This window comes from Triticum aestivum, chromosome 2D (assembly GCF_018294505.1).
Source record: "Triticum aestivum cultivar Chinese Spring chromosome 2D, IWGSC CS RefSeq v2.1, whole genome shotgun sequence".
NCBI classification, from domain to species: Eukaryota; Viridiplantae; Streptophyta; class Magnoliopsida; order Poales; family Poaceae; genus Triticum; species Triticum aestivum.
Window position 1 is genome coordinate 175,963,297 of NC_057799.1, and position 8,710 is coordinate 175,972,006.

The window sequence follows — 8,710 nt, forward strand, 5'->3', positions numbered from 1 at the left end:
CCCAAGACAAGGCGGAAACCAAGCAGGTGCCAGTAAATGAGGACGGACTCTTAGGAGCCACCTTTACCATAGGTGCCGGCCTCGATTCCGTCCAAGAAGAGGCGCTGGTGAGGTTCTTGCATGCAAACAAGGACATATTCGCATGGGAGCCCAATCAGCTGGTGGGGGTTCCAAGGGAGGTGATTCAGCATCACTTAAGGGTGTGCCCCAACATGCGCCCTGTCAAGCAACGAGCGAGGCGGCAATCCACGGAGAAGCAAGCCTTCATCGTCTAGGAGACCCGCAAGCTGGAGGCGGCGGGTGCTATTCGCGAGGTTCGGTATCCCACATGGCTGGCAAACCCCGTCGTAGTGCCGAAGAAAGGCGGGAAGGAACGGATGTGCGTCGATTTCACCAACCTTAATAAGGCCTGCCCCCAAGATCTGTTCCCGCTCCCCCGCATCGATCAGATCATCGACTCCACCGCCGAGTGCAACCTGCTAAGCTTCCTGGACGCATTCTCAGGGTATCACCAGATCAAGATGGTGGTGGAAGATGTAGAGAAGACAGCCTTCCTGACCCCGTGTAGGGTGTACTGCTACACCTGCATGCCCTTCGGGCTGTGCAATGCGGGCGCGACCTTTCAGCGGCTGATGCACATCGCCTTGGGGCGGCAGCTCGGGAGAAACACAGAGGCCTATGTCGACGACATAGTGGTGAAGTCTCGGGAGGCGAGAACCTTGATTCAAGACTTGGAGGAGACCTTCGAGAGCCTGCGCCATGTGAACTTGCGGCTTAACCCGGAGAAGTGTGTGTTCGGTGTCCCTTTCGGCAAGCTGCTGGGATTCCTCGTATCCCATAGAGGGATCAAGGAAAACCCAAAGAAGATCAAGGCCATGGAGGACATGAGCCCGCCGCAGACCCTTAGAGAGATGCAGAAGCTAGCGGGATGGGTGACCGCGTTGGGGCGTTTCATCTCCAAGCTGGGAGAGCGCGCCATACCCATCTTCAAGCTCATGAAGAAGAAGGGCCCGTTCGAGTGGACACCAGAGGCCGACCGAGCCTTCCAAGACCTCAAGAAATACCTGACCAGCCCTCCGGTGATGGTGGCACCACGACCTCTCGAGCCCTTAGTGCTCTACCTTGCCGCCACCCCGTACTCCGCCAGCACAGCGCTGGTGGCGGTTCGGGAGGAGCACCAAACCAAGGGCGCGCCGCGCCAAGCTGTAGATGAAGTAATGCAGGGTCAGGAAGGCGCCGCAAAAGCCTCAGCACCAGAAGACCAAGCTCGGCCAGACAACGTCGCCGAAATTCCCGAAAGCAGTTAGGCCTCAGGAGCCCCTCCACCTTAGGAGACGTCCCAATCTCCACAAGACCTGAGCCTCGCCAACGCGCCAGCCCCTTTTGAGCACCTGATGTACTTTGTCAGCACGGTGTTGCGGGACGCACGGGCATGGTACCCCATGCCTCAGAAGGTCCTGCTCGCGCTCTTGGTGGCCTCAGGCAAGCTGCGGCACTACTTCCAGGGCCAACCCATAAAGGTCGTCTCAGCCTACCCATTGGAGCGGGTGCTCAGGAGCGCCAACTCAGCTGGAAGGGTCGCCGAGTGGAACATCGAGTTGCAAGCATTCCAGTTAGAGTTCAGCACTACCAGGGTCGTCAAGGGGGCCGCGCTCGCTGATTTTGTGGCAGAATGGACGGATGCCCCGACACTTGAAGAAGGCGAAGACCGATGCACCTCGCCAGGAAGCGAGGCACCGGACGGGTGGGTCATGTACTTCGATGGAGCCTTCGCGCACCAAGGCGCAGGGGCTGGAGCAGTACTAATCTCGCCTACTTAGGATAAGCTCTATTACGCCCTGCAACTCTGCTTTCAGCATGGCGAGATGGTCTCCAACAACATCGCGGAATACGAAGGCCTCATAGCTGGCCTGAAGGCCGTGGCAGCTCTGGGGGCTGGACATCCTGGGCCAGTTCCCTCGAGCGCCTGGGGGCAACCGTTACCTCTACGTCGCCATCGACAAGTTCACCAAGTGGGTGGAATTGGAAGCCGTCCGCACCATCCCAGCCGGCTCTGCTGTCAAGTTCATCAAGGGCCTCGTGAGCCGCTTCGGGGCCCCCAACCGCATCATCACAGATAACGGCTCGCAGTTTACTAGTAACCTCTTCAAAACCTACTGTGTTAACCTTGGAACGCAGATCTGCTACGCTTTGGTGGCGCACCCCAGGAGCACTGGTCAGGCCGAACGCGCCAACACGGACGTCCTGAGGAGCCTCAAGACCAGGACCTTCAAGAAGAAGCTCGAGGCCTATGGCAGGGGCTGGTACGACGAGCTCCAGTCCGTGCTATGGTCCATCTGCACCACCGCCACCAAGCCAAGGGGCCAGACCCCATTCTTCCTTGTCTACGGAGTTGAAGCAGTCCTCCCTCACGAGGTCAGGCATCGCTCCGCACGGGTCTTGGCGTTTGATGAAACACGGCAGGACGCCACGCGGGGGGTGGACCTCGTGCTAGGGGAGTAACGACGTCGCGAAGCCGCACTGAGGGCGGCAAGGTACCAGCAAGCGCTGCGGCGATACCACTGCCACAGCATCCGCTCCAGGACACTCGAGGTAGGCGACCTCGTCCTGAGGCGGGTCCTCTCAAGGGAAGGGCGGCACAAGCTTTCACCCATGTGGGAGGGCCCGTTCAGGGTCGTCCATGTCTCCAGGCCTGGCGTCGCGCGCCTGGAGACGCAGGACGGGATACCTATCCAGAATGCCTGGAACATCCAGCACCTCCGGAAGTTCTACCCATGAAGCAAGGCCTAGAGCCTGTGAAGAAAGGCCTAGAGCCTGTGAAGAAGGCCCGGTGCCTGTGAAGAATCGCCGCCCGTGACACTCTCACGTAATAACGAGTGGGGTTGTACATGCCCCGGAGTCTCAGGAGCGCCGGCCTCAGGCCCTGGGGCTCCCGCCCACGCCTAGTGGTAGCACTTAGCTCCGCGCTGGTGAGAAGACTTGAAGACTAGACTAGGTGTCGGACGCGGCTTTTCAGTTGCTTTCCGTAGTTGGCTCGCTTTTCCTTAATCGAAGTTTGCTTTTGGTGTTCCTCACTGATTCGATTCCCTCGCCTCTTACCGCATTTTCCGGCTTTGGTTCGCTCTTGTTCTCTCTCTCGCATACCTCGCGAGGGGCTAGGCAGGTGCCCTCGCGAGCATTTTTCTCCCCTCTGCCTTCTCGCAAGCCACCCTCATTCGAGCCCAAAAACTGGCTCATCTCTCCTAGTCCGCGCCCCCCGGGTACCGCGATGCAAAGCGCCAGCTCAACGCTTGGTTGGACGGCAAATCTTCTAGCGCACCTCCTAACGAATTTTTGTAGTTCCTGAGCAAACACAGACCACCAGGTCAAGATGGACACGAGGAAACAAACGCCTCGTAAGGAAGAGGGCGTCCCGAATGCACCAGGTTAACTTATCTTTGAGCAAAATAACAACACGGCATGGGAACAACACACACAGTGCAGTAACCAAGGAACCACAGTTCGATACATGCCCCTCTGGGCCCATACTGGTTTCATTTTTTGATGCAGGAAAAAGAGCAAAACAAAAGCGGCGTTGCAGCGATCCGCGGAAGCAGGCCCCTAGTGACACCCCGAGCCTAGCCAGACCCTTCCTCGCGCTTCATGGAGGCGCGGCGATGAGATGGCCCGCTGCCGCCCTCAAAGCGGGTGTGGCGGCTGGTCGTAGCCACCACTGCTGGAGCTATCGCCAGAGGAAGAGCCGCCGTGGGTGGACGAGACACGGTTGCTGCTAAGGGCAGGCTCGCCCTCATCCTCGTCGCGACCGTCACCAAGGCCGAGCACCTCCTCGCCGTCGTTCGCCTCGGGGCAGCACCCGGCGCGGCGACCATCTTACCCAAACACCCTCACATAGAGGGTCGATCCACCATCGTACTTGAAGTGGAGGGTGCACCGCCTGCCCAGGCTGTGCGCGCGGGCGAACGTCTGCACGTCGCGGGCCAGGGCTATGTTGCCCGCGGCGGAAGTATCGACCGTGACCCAAGAGGCCTTACTGCAGCAACCATCCGCCTGCAACCAGAGCCCGCCCGGACCAGAGGCCGGCAGTTCGTCGATGAAGAAGCACAGAAGCTGGAGCCAGTTGTTGGCCGGGTTCTCCGACCAGACAACGAACTCCGGCGACACTTCCGCCGAATGGAAGCGCGGACTGGGAGGCCGCGCCACCATAGCACGCCTCCCTTCATCAACTGGGCCGCCATGGCTGGGACGACCCCTTCCGCGTGCCGCGGCGCCGCCACGACAGTGGGCGCAGCGGGGGTCGCGACGTGCTTGCGCGGACGGCCGCGCCCACGCTTGGGCGCCGGGGAGGCGGCTCCCTCGCGAGGGGCCTTCCCCTTCTCGGCGGCAGAGAACTTCCTTCGTGGCGCCATTGGTGATGCTGCTAGCAATGGAGCGAGGTGGAAGAAGCAAGCGAGCAAGGAAGATATGGGCGACGGGGGCTCTGCCCCCCTTCCCCATTTATAACGAGAGAAGGCCAACCGGCGCCTCCCACGATCACAGGTAATGATGGTTTTCCATGCATGTCGCAGGGACTTGTCAAGTCGTGCAGTTGCCGAGGCAGCGTAGGGAAGTGGAGACGCCCACGTCCAATCAACCGGCACGCATCGACCAAGGCCGCAGGCTTTTGGGGCCCGCGGCGCTCCGCACTTGACCCTTAGCTTCGCTGTGAAGCCAACCCCGAGCGCACCTTGGGCCCGGAGGCTACTGTCGGCGTTCTGGGAATGGGGGTCCCCAGACTTGCCTACCTGTGGCCCACGGCGTGGCCATGCTAGCGGGCATGTACGGCCATCCTTCATCGACAAAGCCTTCAAGACCCTCGCGAGGGGCCAAGCCTCACGAGGCGGACGGCGCAAGACCTCCTCGGGAGCGGCCTCACTAGGCTGCCTCGCGAGGAGCGGAGATATCAAGGTGGAGCAAACCTCGCGAGGTTCACGTGATGTGAGCCATGACGATCGGCACCAGGCGGGTGCCAGGCGGGCGCAGCGTCCTTGTTTCCTCTTTGGTGCTAAGGAGGCAGGCGCAGGCGCGGAGTACTTAGGCATCAGGCAAAGGTTTCCATATTGGTGCAACAAGACCAAGACCAGCAGGGCAGCAAGACAGAGGTCATCGTGGAGCCCAAGACGGCGTCACCACTAGAGCCTTTTGCAGGCGAAGACCGCTTTTGTCAGGATAGCTTGTACTAGCTGTCCCCTTTCAAATTCGCCCGCCGTTGTTGGCTCCCTTCCCGCTCAATATTTGGGGAGAGAACCAAGGCCTATATAACTAGAGCTAGCCACCACAGAGCAGGACGGATCGAGTTCTCATCCACAAGTCCACAGATCACAAGAACACCTTAACCTCAGGAGGCTCTTCTTCCCCTTGTACTGTTCTTCATCAGCCCAAGAGGCAATCCACCACCACACACTGGAGTAGGGTATTAGACCACAATGGTGGCCCGAACCAGTATAAATCTCGTGTCTTTCCGTATTGTGAGTTCATCGAGTTCGTCCGCGAGATCTTAGCGAGCTAGGGCATAGATCGGTAGGAGGGAAAGAACTTCGCGCCCACCCTAGAGTTTGAACCTTAAGGGTTTTGCCGGAACCCCACATCCGACAAGTGCTTTGCCTTCTTCCTTGTGTTCCACAACTATGACTGTGCTGACCACCCGGCTTATGGCGCCGATGTAGAGAAGCATGGGCTCCTTAGCAGTCGGAGCCGCCAGGACAGGCGGGGTGGTCAACATATTTTTGAGCTAGAGAAAAGCTTCATCCGCCTTGTCGTTCCACTCGAAAAAACTGGTCTTCTTCATTAGCTGGTACAGGGGATGATCCTTCTCGCCCAGCCAACTGATGAAACGGCTAACGGATGCCAAGCAGCCGGTAAATTTTTGCACGTCCAGTAGTCGGGTGGGCACCTCCATCCTCTCGATGGCCTTGATCTTCACAGGGTTGCATTCTATGCCGCGCTCTGAGACAAGGAAGCCAAGAAGCTGGCCGGCTGGTACTCCAAAGACACATTTCTCCGGGTTGAGCTTGATCTGAAAGCGGCGCAAGTTTTCAAAGGTCTTCTAGCAGCGTTCCATGCTTCTCCATCTTCACCACAATATCATCACATATACATGGGCATTTCTGCCGAGTTGCTTGAGGAAACACTTTTGCATGCAACGCTGAAACGTGGCGCCGACATTTCTCAAGTGGAACGTCATGGTCAGGTAGCAGAAGGCTCCGAATGCCGTGATGAAGGCGGTCTTCAGCCTGTCGGCCGGGTTCAGCTTGATCTGATGATACCCTGAGTATGCATCCAAAAATCTCAACAGCTCACATCCGGCTGTGGAGTCAATCACTTGGTCGATCCTCGGCAAAGCAAATGGGTCTTTGGGGCAAGCTTTGTTGAGGCTGGTATAATCAATACACATGCGCCACTGCTTATTCTTCTTCAGTACAAGGACTAGGTTGGCTAACCATTCTGGGAAGAACACTTCCATGATTAAGCCGGCTGCTAGAAGCCGGGCTATCTCTTCTCCAATAACTATTCTCTTCTCTTCTAATAGGCGGCGCAAGGGCTGCCTGACTGGCTTGGCATCATATCGGACGTGTAGCTTGTCCTCGGCGAAATCTGTCGGAACACCCGGCATGTCCTTAGGAGACCATGCAAAGATGTCCCGATTCTCACGGAGGAAATCGATGAGCTCGCTTTCCAATTTGCTGTCAAGGTTGGCACCTATGACAGCGTGCTTCTCCGGGTGCTCCAGGTCCAAGGGTATCTTCTTTGTTTCTTTCGCCGGCTTGAACGAGCCCTCGGCTTCCGACTCCTTGGGGTTGGGTGACATTTCCGGATGCTTGCCTGCAATCGCCACAACCCGGTCAAGGAGCTGCTTCTCAGCCGCGATCACGAGGGACTCGGCTAGCCGGCTGCTGTCTGCTGCGCAGGCGGACGACTTCTTGTAGTCCCCTGCTATGGTCAGGATTCCCTTGGAGCTCGGAATCTTCATCTTGATGTAAGCATAGTGAAGGACCGCCATGAACTTGGCCAGAGCAGGCCGGCCAAGTAGTGCATGATAAGGGCTCTCCAGGTCCACCACCTCAAACCAGACTGGCTCTCAGGGGAAGTGATCCTTGTCTCCAAAGAGGACGTCAATCTGTGTCTTGCCGATTGGTGAGCAGGAAAGGCCAGGAACTACGCCATGGAAAACAGTCCGACTGCGGTAAAGATGTCTCTGTTTGATTCCCAACTTCTCCATAATATCTTGGTACAGGATGTTGATGCTGCTGCCGCCATCTATCAGAACCCGGGAGAAGCGAGCAGCCCGCCTTTCTGTGGCGAAAATGGCATCCAAAACCAGAGCATAGGAACCGGGAGAGGGCATCACCTCCGGGTGGTCAGCTCTGCTCCAGTTGATGGGCTTTTCAGACCAATGCATGAACTTGGGGGGTCTCCGATGCCACTGCATTTACTTCTTGTTGCCGCTACCGTCTGCTGTGCTTATCGTGGGCCACGCTGGTGAACACGACATAAGCTCCATGCTCCTCAGGATATTCATCTTGTATTGCGCCGACCGACCGAACCGCCGGGTGCTGGGGAGGAGGAGGCGGCGGGCCGGCAGGCGGAGGAGGCTGGAGTCCATTGCCCTTAGCGATCCTGGTGAGCCAGTGGCAGTTCCGAGTGGTGTGGTTGGACGGCTTCGCGCCGCTATGGAACTTGCAGGGTGCGTCTAGAGTCTGCTCGTACGAGAAGCCGGGCAACCAGTTGAGCTTGCCGCCCTTCTGGCATTTGGGAGGAGGCTGCCCTTCCGGCTGCTGGTCTTCAATTGTGGCCACCTGCCGGCTTGTGGAAGCCGGCTGCGAGGCCTTGCGCTTATGGTCATTCTGTTGTTGACGCTGACTGGTGTCACTAGCCGGGGTCCGAGGAGCTTGAGGGGCCACCTTGCCTGATGCGTCAACTTGGATCTCCGCCTTCATGGAGGAGTCGGTCGTGGCGTACTTGTCTACTATGATCAGCAGCTCGTCGAGGGTCGTTGGCTCGTCGCGGAGAAGCTTGTGCTAGAGGAGGGTGCCTTCTCGGCACCCGGCGGTGAACTACTCGATGGCCTGCACCTCGTGCATGCCCTCGCAAGAGTTGTGCAGCTCAGCCCAACGCGTAAGGTAGTCATGAGTTGATTCGTTGGGGCCTTGGACGCACAAGGAGAGCTGGCGAGGCTTGGGCGTCCGCCTGTATGTGCTGGTGAAGTTGCGGATGAAGGCTTCGGTGAAATCAACCCAGCTATTGATGCTGTGGGGCTTCAGGCTGTTCAGCCATGTCTGGGCCGTGCCCTGGAGCATGAGCGGAACGTACTTCACGACAACACGCTTGTTGCCGTTGGCGATGCTGATGGCTGTGGAGTAGTCGACCAGCCAGTCCTCCAGCTTCACGGAGCCGGTGTACTTGGGCGTATCTCTCGGGTGCGTGAACCCTTTGGGGAAGGGCTCATCTCGGATGCGGGGGCCAAAACAAGGTGGACCCAGCTTGTCTTCTTCTTCTAGCGCCAGGGAGCGGTTGAGGCGATCGATCCGGTGGCGGGCGTCGTTCTTTCCAACTCCTTTTCGGCGACCAAGGCGGTCGCCGAGCGCCGGGTGGTCAACATGCGGCGGGGAAATGCACCTCTCCCTACGGGGAGGGGGAGGCGGACAGTCGTCTCACTGCTCCACTGCTCTTGGGC